The sequence below is a fragment of the Ailuropoda melanoleuca genome, chromosome 6 (assembly GCF_002007445.2).
Source record: "Ailuropoda melanoleuca isolate Jingjing chromosome 6, ASM200744v2, whole genome shotgun sequence".
NCBI lineage: Eukaryota > Metazoa > Chordata > Mammalia > Carnivora > Ursidae > Ailuropoda > Ailuropoda melanoleuca.
In genome coordinates this window covers 9453362-9464369 of record NC_048223.1, presented here as the reverse complement: position 1 = coordinate 9464369, position 11008 = coordinate 9453362, and the positions used below count along the sequence as shown (strand labels likewise).

At 40.9% G+C, this 11008-nt stretch overlaps 1 pseudogene; it reads right to left on the bottom strand.

Moving 5' to 3' along the window:
* Window positions 1–3659: 3659 nt before the first annotated feature.
* LOC100463958 lies at window positions 3660–7141 on the bottom strand (annotated as a pseudogene).
* Window positions 7142–11008: the final 3867 nt, after the last annotated feature.

Genomic DNA, 11008 nt, shown 5'->3' with positions numbered 1-11008 from the left:
AGCTACTTTTATAGTGTAGTGGACCAGGTTTATGGCTTTGCGATAACAGGCTCAAAGGTTATAAGCACAACCCAAAAAACTTTCCTTTCCTTTGCAAAGTTCAGCAGGACTATGAGCAACCCACACTCAAGGTCCAACGTGGCCAGAATGGGTGTCCCAGTGACCTGTTCCACATGCAGGGCCCCAGAGCAGCTCCTTTATGGCTGGCTGGGTTCCCACAGAGCTCTTGGCCCCACACTGAACACTCTATCCTGCCCTTGAGGAAACAAATGCCCAGTGCCCACCCCACCCACACTGGGCAGAGCCCAATCTACTAAAAGCAAGCCAGATCTGGAGGGAGGCCAGATGGGAGGCAGAGGGGCAGTGGGGCTCTGCTTCAAGACCCCAGGAGCAAGCTGAGGATCACCTTGACCAAAGTGGGGGGCATAGCTGGCATTCAGAGGAAGACTCTTAGTTCAGGCTATTCCCCAAATTAGCTGTCCCAGTGGGTCAGAAAATGGGTTGGTTTACTGCTCTGATGCATAGTTCTGAGAGATGAGGCCTGATCCACTACACTCTGAAGCATAGAAGTGTGGGCCGAGCTGGATAAACCATGAGTCCCCAAAAGTGAGGTCAGTTTTGATTATGGCACTTTGGAGCCCTAATACATGTATTCATATGCTGTGAAATCTAAGCAAATGGTTCTGTCTGTGTGTGGTTTGGGGAGGTGTAAAGCAGCACATCTATTTTTTAGTAAATATACCGGAAACAGGAAGACACACAGTAAAAAACAGCCCAGCCACTATCAAAAAAAACAATGTGGGATAAAGGGAAGAGTACAGGACAACTTCCCACAAAGAGAAAACGAGTGAAGGCAGAACAAATAGATGAGCAGCATCAGGCTTCATTATTTGACGTCCATCCAGAAGCTGCTGTAAGCTGAGCACTTAGCCTCCTGGTTTGGAAAGGTAGGTATTTCCCTCTGGGCTCAGATTCACGGACTTCCACACAGCCCCTTCTGCCCCCAACTGAGCCTCCTATAGGCCTCCCTTGCAAGAAAATACTAAAAAGATGACCTGGTGGGGGAGGCGGTTGGGAGCAAAAATGGGGTTGCCATAAGCAAAAGATCTGAATTTTAATGGGTGGATGGGGGCATTCACCCTGTGTCAGGCAGGAAGTTGAAACTAAGATGCTTGCATAAAACCAAAACACTGGACAGACCATTCTGCCAGTGAGAGTGTGAAATACCTAAATCCACCCAGAGACAAAAGGAAAGTTTGTCCATTTGGCCTGGGACCTATGTGAGTTAAAAAGAAGTTCTGCCTGCACTGCCTCTGGTTTAGGGTTTGAGCTTATGCTTTCTGCTAGCCAATGTATTAAATAAATGGAGTCCTGAACTTGCAAAACATAGGGGCTTCCAGAAAGAAGTAAATGTGAAAACTGTCTGGAGGGACACATCTTCAAACCAGGCCAACCAGAATTTCCTGTGACAAAGTCAGCCAAATGTGAGCTAATCCAAAATTGTAAAAGACACATGAAAATCCACCAAAAAGCAAATGTCAGCAGAAACACACAAACTAGACTTCTAAGAGCCTCAGATGATAAAAGTGGTCAGTAACAAACTATAAAATAAGTATGTTTAGAATGAGCAAAATATTTTAAAAGCACTTAAAACCATGAAAAAGAATAAAATGACATTTAAAAAATAGGTTGAAAAATAACCAGAGAGTAGTTGTACAAATTTTTAAAATATAGTCATTAAAATTTAAAAGGTAATAGGTGGATTAAATATCTGATTAAACACAGCTGAAGAGAGACTGAGTAAACCGGTTGATAGAGCTGAGGAAATTATCCTGAATGTATGTAACACAGAATACACTGGTGGAAATTTAGAATATCAAAATAAAAATGAAATTCTAAAATATTCCAGGGAAAACAAAAACAACAATATATTACCTAAAAATAAACAATACAATAATCGGATCAATATCAGATTTTGAAAAATTCTGATGGAAGGCAACAATAGAACAATATCTTGCAATGATGAGGGGAAAGACTTTTGACTAAGAATTCTAAATGCAGCAAACTTCATTAAAATATGAGGGTTTTCAAAACTAAAATACTTTCAGATATAACAACCCCAAACTGGAAACTACCCAAATATTCATTGACAAATTAATAAACAAATTATTGTATATTCACACAATAGAATACTACTCAACAGTAAAAGGGAACATAATGACATGAATGCGTCTCATAGATATTATGCTGAGGGAAAGAAACCTGACACAAAAGATCATATATTACATGGTTCCATTCATAGGAAACTCCAGAAAAAAAAATCTAATCTACAGCAATATAAAATAGATCAATAATTTGGTGAGCACAGGAAGAAGAAAAGGTGGAAAGAGCACAAGGGAAATTTCTTGGGGTGGTAGGATGGAAATGTTCTATAGTTCAGGTGGTGGCTATATGACAATTGTTAAAACTAAAACTCCACAATTGATATCTGTTCATTTTTATTGTATGTAAAATAAATTTTAATAAAAAATAATGAAATCATTTTTATTCATGCATTCAATCATGATGGTTTTGGGGAAAAAATTAGCAATCCAAACTATAATCCCATATTATACCTGTATGGGAAATTAGTTGATTGACATGAAATAAATGTGTGCTAAGGAGGCTATTGTTATTGATTGACTAGATGTTTATAAGAAATATAAGTTTAAATACTATCTGATAAACAAGAGGAACCTCTGGAGCAGTGGTTCTCAAACCTTAGCAAGTGTCAGATTTATCTGTAGGGCCAACTAAAGCACAGATTGTTGAGGGGAGGCAGGAAGATGGCAGGGGAGGATGCTGAGCTCAGCTCATCCCATGGGCACACACAGATAACAGCTACATCTATACAAATAACTCTGAAAATGACTTGAGCTCTGGCAGAACGGACCTTCCACAGTTAATCTTAGAGAGAAGACCATGTTGAAAAGGGTAGGAAAGGTAGAGAAGCAGTTGGGAACCAAACTCTTCCAGTGAGACTAACCACAAGTGGGAAGGGCATCACAAACACAGAGAAATGAAAGGGTCAGACCCAGTACCAGGCACCCCTGGCACTAGGGACCTGCATTGGAAAAGTGAGTCCCCATAGCATCTGGCTTTGAAAACCTGCAGGGCTTAATTTCAGGAACTTTAAATATCAGTGGGCTTAACTCTGGGAAATTGGAGGGTGATAGGAAACTGAGCTCCTTCCATTAAAAAGCCAGCATAATAAATAACTCAGCCCGAGACATGGCACAGAAAAAGCAGTTTGAAAAGTGCCTGGGGTAGACATGAAGATTTACTGACTATTCTTAGAATGTGTGCTGGAGAGGCAGGGACCTTCAGGAGACATCTTCAAGAAGAAAAGAATCTCTCTTCCTTTCTTCTAGCCTAGATAGCCTGATGTTTGTGGAAGCTAGCACTAATACTCTCTACTACCTTACTAGCACCAAGAGCCCCGGCCCTGTGCTTTCCTGCAGAACCTACCCTATTCAAACTGCCAGCCTCGGCAAGCATCCCTCCAAAGCAGCTCCTGCCCTGTGACACTCTATAGGCAGCCCTGGCCCCAAATGGTGCCACTTCAAACTGACTCCTGCCCTGGGGAAGGAGGAAGATAACCCTACACATCAGCATTGACCTCACCGCCCAGACAGCAAGCCCTGCCCTTTGGTACGCCTGCAGCTGTGGCAGAGAGGCCAAGGGCAAACAGTTAATCTGACTGCCAGCCCCACCCACCAAGAAGTCCTCAGTGACCTCAGACAGACCTCTCAGTAGCACAGGGACCAAACCCTATCCAGTGTGCCCATGGCAGGAAAAGCAGGTTATTGCATCCAGTTGGACTGAAGGCAACTGCAACTCAGTCACAACAGGAGGGTGCATACAACCCACGCAGGGGATACCCCTGGAGTGCCTGGTTCTGCTGACCAGAGGGGATTACATTATAGGGTACCACAAGACCTCTTCTTCACAGGCCACGACTTTCAAGACCAGGAGATGTAGCTGACCTACCTAAGACACAGAAACAAACACAGAGACACAAAATGAGTTGACAGAGGAATATGTCCCAGATGAAAGATCAAGGCAAAATCACAGTAAAAGAACTAAATGAAACAACATAAGCAATATGCCTGATAAAGAAATCAAAGTAATAATCATAAAGATACTCACTGAACCTGATGTAAAGGTAGATGAGCTCACTGAGAACACCAACACAGAGAAAATATAAAAAATAACAAATCAGAGCTGAAGAATTCAGTAACTGAAATAAAAAATATGGAAAGAATCAACAGCAGATTAGAGGACACAGAAGAATGGGTCAGTGGTCTGGAAGACCAGGTAGTAAAAAGCAACCAAGGTGAACAGGAAAAAATAATACTTAAAAATGAGAATAGATTAAAGGAACTCAGCAACATCAAGTTAATAAGATTAACATTACAGAAATCCCAGAAGGAGGAGAGAAAGACAAAGGGGCAGAAAACTTATTTGAAGGAATAATCACTGAAACCTTCCCTAATCTGGGGAGGGAAACAGGCATCCAGGTCCAGGAGCACAGAGAGCCCCTAACAAGATGAACCCAAGAAGGTCCACACCAGACACATAATAATTAAAATGGCAAGAAGTAATGATAAACAGAGAATTTTAAAAGCCACAAAAGATAACAGTTACATACAAAGAAAACTCTGAGGCTATCAGCAAATTTTTCAGCAGAAGCTTTGCAGCCCAGAAGTGAGTGTGTGATCTATTCAAAGGGCTGACAAGAAGAAAATCTACAACCAAGAATACTTCACCCAGTTAGGTTATCATTCAGAATAGGAGAAGAGATAGAATTTCCCAGACAAACAAAAGTTACAGGAGTTCATCACCACTAAACCATCCTTACAAAAAAAAGTTTAAGGGAATTCTTTAAGTGAAAAAAAAAAAAAAAAGACTGCAACTGGAAGAAAATTATGAAAGGAAAAAATTTTACTGATAAAAGCAAACATATAGTAAACGTAGTAGATCAATCACTTATAAAGCCGTATGAAAATTAAAACATGAAAGTAGTAAAAATCAATTATATCTACAAAAATCAATTATATCTACAAAAATTAGTCAAGGGATACAAAAAAATAAAAAGTTGTAAAATATGACATCAGATACATAAAACATGGAGAGGGAAGTAAAAATTTAGTGCTTTTAGAATGTGTTCAAACTCAAGTGACCAACTTAATATAGACTGCTATACACATAAGATGTTATACATGAACTCCATGGTCATCACAAATCAGAAACCTATTATAGATACAAAAAAATAAAGAAGAAAGGAATCCAAGCATAAAACTAAAGAAAGCCATCAGACAACAAAGGGAAGAGAGCAAGAGAAGAAAAAAGAAACCAAAGAACTACAAAAACAACCAGAAAACAATGAACAAAATGGCAATAAGTACATGCCTATCAATAATTACCTCACATGGAAATGAACCAAATGCTTCAATCAAAAAACATAGGGTGACTGAATGGGATAAAAAAGCAAAACCCATCTATAGGCTGCCTACAAGACACTTACTTCAAAGTCACATACAGATTCAAAGTGAAGGGATGAAGAAACATATACCATGCACATGGAAGTGAAAAAAAAAAAAAAAGCCAGGGTAGCAATACTTATATCAGACCAAGTAGACTTTTTTTTTCCCCAGAAAAGAGGTGACTATTGATGCTTATGGACATTAATATAGAAATTCACGCCATTTCAGAAACTTCTAGCTCTTATAACAGCTTTTTTGTATGCTAAAGCAGTTTTCAGCTGGGGATGGTTTTGCGCCACCGGGGACATTTCCAATAGGGACTTTTTTGTTTGTTATAACTTGGCAGGGAGGGGGTTACTACTGATATAGGGCATAAAGGAAAGTTGCTAAACATCTTATGATGCACAGGACAGCCCCCCACAACAAAGACTTACCCTGCTCCAAATCCTGAGATGATAACCTGACCTCTGGGGACTATGATCAATCCAGTACCAGGAATGTGAATGCCTGGGTGGCTCAGTTGGTGAAGCGTCTGCTCTTCTGCTCAGGTCATGATCCCAGGGTCCTGGGATCAAGCCCTACATCGGGCTCCCTGTTCAGCATGGAGTCTGCTTCTCCCTCCCCTCTGCTGCTTCCCCTGCTTCTGCTCTCTCTCAAATAAATAAAATCTTTAAAAAGTAAAATAAAATAAAGCCTCCTAGACACTATGAAAACTGATTTCTTCTCAATCCATAGTAGCAACAATATTTCAAGAACCTTAATATACTATAAAGTAGAGGAATACTATAGTGTCTATAAATTTGTCATTATAGAATTCATCCAAGTTTCTGTCCTATTTGTTCCATGAAGGCAGGAGCAAGGGCAGTCTTGATCTTTGCTGTATACCGAATGCCTGAGCCATGATAGGCCCACAAATGTTCTTTTAATGAGTGAACAAGTGAAGGAGATTACTAACTGGACTTCTCTCTCCAATATAGCATGATCACTCTAGCCAGTGGTGCTAGAAATGATGAGGTAGCTTCGGTTGCAGACAGAGTTCTTTCTCACATCCTCTTTAAGAAGTTGGTCTACATACTGCAGCTCACTATCTCAAAGTTTAAATTCCGGAATAACTCACTGTTGATGTTGCCAGGCATGATAATTCTTTGCATCCTGATTAAGAATATCAGCAATAAACTCAAGCTCCTGAGATGGAGCTTTTAGCCATGCTGCTGATACTTGCCTATGAAGCCAAACTTGATAGTGTTGGGGCTGTTCCTCAATTATTGCAGTGATGGAGTTCATTTCCTCATGTAGATCCTTTTGAAGTGACTTTAAGAGAACTCTCCAAAAACGCCACAGTGTATAATTGGCTGCATTTAACTATTGAGTTAGCATCTCTGGTTAGTTTAAAAGCTTATTCACTTCTTTCATCACAGCTGCAAATGATCATAAACATCTCTAAATTTTTTACAATAAATGATCTAGACCACTGAGTTGGGGCCATCAGTCTATGGCACTGGGTCTATATCTGTCCATTCTGCTCTGTCCCTGTACAGGACATAGCTGGATGAGTCTGGGCTCAGGAACTTGTCGTCTATAGGGGATGCCACCGCTTCTCTGGGGTCAGCCACCATAGGTGGTTGATACAAATGGCCTCAGCTGGATTCTCACATAGGTTCTCCCCAGGGCCCACTCCTTCCCCTCTTTTTGGTTAATGTCCCTGTGACTTGCATGTCTGGCCCGTGTTTGTTATGGGAAGTAGATACCATCAGATTTGTCTTTGCCAGAGTCCCCAAGAGGAAGGAGACCTGGAGTTCCTTCAGGCACCACACAGAGCTGGGTCTTGCTTTAGATTTTTTTGTAAATTGTGCCCTTTTCCCACTTTTGTGCCCAGAAGACATTCCAGGAGAACAGGAGGTCACAAACTCCGATTCTTCCCGGGGCCACAGGGATCAAATTGCTTTGGCACAGGTAGGGGTCAATTTTCAATCCCCTTGTCCTTCCCACCCTGCCCTACACTTTTATTGCAGTTGGAAGGATGTAGGGAGCTGGCAAGAGTGAGTCACTCTAGACGACCTCTTCCCAAGGGAGCTGTCCCTGTCTCTTTTCCAAGGATTCTTGGGATGCCCTTGGCAATCCCGCCAGATGGAAACTGCTCCCCACTGAACATTTCTTCCACCAGACCTAACGAATTTCTGACATTTCTCAGATTAGAGAAAATCTGTTTATTTATTGTCCCTCTTCCTAAGATTAGGGGATTATTTACTGTCTTTCTCCTTGTTTTGTTTACTGCCATATTCCCAGTACCTACCACATTGTAGATGACAAATGAACAAATATTTGTGCAGTAAAGACTGCTAGTGTTGAACGTAAATGGGGAGGGTATTTCTGCCGCAGAAACCCCAAATTTCTGTATACTCTGCGAAGGAAGGGCAGAAACATTTGACTACTGGTGATGCTGTAAGCTATCAGCAATCTTTCTTTTTAATACCTCAAATTAAATGAAAACATTGGTGATTTAATCAATAAGATATTGGTCCATATTCTCTCCCACCATTTATCAAATTCCATTTGATGTGTTAAAATCAATGAAGATGTGTCCATTCAAAACCTCTTATTATACAATGTTTTGTTTCCACTAAGTGGTTTAACCCATGTTTAGAATAGCAATCATGATCTTTTGCTGAGTGTGCCAAGCACTAGTCCTGTCTTGTTTCACTTAACTCTCTCAGCAACCCTTCAAGAGAGGGAGTGTCACCAAAGTCCCACTATGAGGATGATGAAAATGAGGTTCAGAGAGGTTAGGTATCTTCTAAAGGTCACGCAGCTGATAAGAAGATTGTGGATTTGAACCCAGACACTCTTCTATCTGACCTATAAGAATTTGTTTTCTAGTTGAGGAAAATATTTATTTAGTAAGGCAGTGCTGAGAATTAAATTGTGTAATGTTTTAAAAGAGTTTAGTGCAGTGGTTCTCCAACTTTGGTCCTATCAGAGTTAACTCCATGAAGTTGGTGAAAACACAGAGGCTAGACCCTATGCTACTTTAAGGATCCTGGGACTCTGTGGGCCTTATTAGCTCCCCAGGTGATTCTGATACCTGTCTAAGTGCAAGAAGGCAGTGATGGTGCAAATTAATTATATACACTAAACATGTGGGAGCTACAAAAAAACAAGCAGAGACAACATTCCTATGAAGTCTGGGTATAAAAAGAAAGCTGAGGGTAGCCAAAGATGTTGGACCACAGAAAGCATCAGCCTCTAGTGGTCCCCTTGGTGCCCTGTGTTGTGTGGGTGCTGCCCTCTGGATTTGGAGAGCCAGGCGTCAGGAACAGGTATTAGTAATGGCCATGACATGGCTGCCTGCAAGCCCATCGTGACCTCAAGGCAGCCAATGGGGACATGTCACTCTTTTTGGGCCAGTGCCGGTGGGGAGTACCTGTTTGTGCTGCCTTTGACCAGCCGGGTGGGTTGCCAACCTCAGCCATGTATTTGAATCAGATTGAATGTTTCCCGACTGGACACCACCAGGAGGCAACTGGGGCCAGGCAAGTCTGTTCCCCATGTTGTTGGAGGTGGGATCCTGGACTCAGAGCCCCCATGGGGTCCTGAGTAAATGACTGGTGCTAGTCAGGCTGGGGTATGAGCCATTGGATTTGGGTTATCAGAGTCTCCAGGAGGAAGGAGACCTGGGAGTTCCTTCAGCTATCAGACATCACTGGGCCTTGCTTTAGTTTTTATGTAAATTGTGCTCCTTCTCCAGTTTTGTGCCAAGAAAGCAGGCTAGGAGAGGAGGAGGTCATAAATACTCAACCCTCCCAGGACCACAGGGACCAAACGGCTCAGGCCTAGGAAGGGGCCCATTTGCAATCATTGTGTCCTCCCCACCCTCCCCCACCCTCTTATTAGTAGTCAGGAAGAGATAGGAAGTTGGCAGCAGTCACTCCAGACCACCTCTTCCCAAGGGGACCTGTCCCTGCCTCTCCCACTGATCCTTTCTTCCATGAGACCGAGGGAATATCTGACATTTCCATTTGATATATCTTGTAAATCTTTCCAAATCAACACATACGATCTACCTCATTCTTATTTATCTATTCTTATTTTATTACATTTTTGAATAAGTAACATATTCACATGGCTTGAAATTGAAGTAACATGAAAAATACACAGCGAGAGTTTGGTTCGGCTCCTGCTCCTGCTGAACAACACACCATTGTGTTAATTTCTTGTGTATCTTTCCAGAGTTTCTTTATGCACATAAAATCAAACATGAAGATATTTTGCCCTTCTCATATTTTTATCTAAAATACAGAATAGAACAAACTTGGATCCACATTTTTCTTTTTTGCTTCTCTTAGCAAATTTTCATATTAATACACAGAGAGCTTTCTTATTCTTTTTGATTTCTATATAGTATCCAACTCCTTCCAAGGACCATAATTAATTTAGCCAGTCCTGAGTGGATGGTCATTTGGATTGTTTACTGTTATTTGTAATTATAAGCAGTGCAGTTCTGATCTATCTTGTGTATATGTTTTTGTACATATTACAGAAAACGTCAGCGTGGTTTTTAATAGGTTGTCCCAGTATATGACAGCTCTTGTTTCATCACATTCTTGGCAACCCTGTGTATTAACAAATAACTTTTAAAAATCTTTGTCAATCAGATAGGTCTGTAGAAATATATTTTGTTGTTTTAAAAAGGATTTCTTCTAAGTACAATTGAGCATATTTGCAAATATTTGTGAACCTTTTTCCTGACAGCCTTTTCATGTCCTTTGCTCATTTTAAATTGGGTTGTTAGACTTTTTACTGATTTAAAGGGCTTTTTATAAGTTTGTATGGAACCACGAAAGACCCCAACCCAAATAACCAAAGCAATCTTGAGAAAGAAGAACAAAGTCAGAGGCATCATAATCACAGATTTCAAGATATACTAGAAAGTTGCAGTAATCAGGGGCGCCTGGGTGGCACAGTGGTTAAGCGTCTGCCTTCGGCTCAGGGTGTGTTCCCGGCGTTATGGGATCGAGCCCCACATCAGGCTCTGCTGCTATGAGCCTGCTTCTTCCTCTCCCACTCCCCCTGCTTGTGTTCCCTCTCTCACTGGCTGTCTCTATCTCTGTTGAATAAATAAGTAAAATCTTTTAAAAAATAAATAAATAAAGGCCAGTCATTAAGTGATATGAATCCAAGCTCTTAATGTCTTAAAAAAAAAAAAAAGAAAGAAAGTTGCAGTAATCAAAACACTATGGTTTTGCATTAAAAACAGACACATACTTCAGTGGAATAGAATACATAGCCCAGAAATAAACCCATACCTATATGGTCAATTAATCTCAATTAATCCATAACCAAGGGGTAAGAATATACCATGGGGAAAAGACAGTCTCTTCAATAAATGGTGCTGAGAAAACTGGACAGCCACATGCAAAAGAATGAAACTGGACCACTTTCTTACACCATACACAGAAATAAACTCAAAACGGATTAAAGATCTA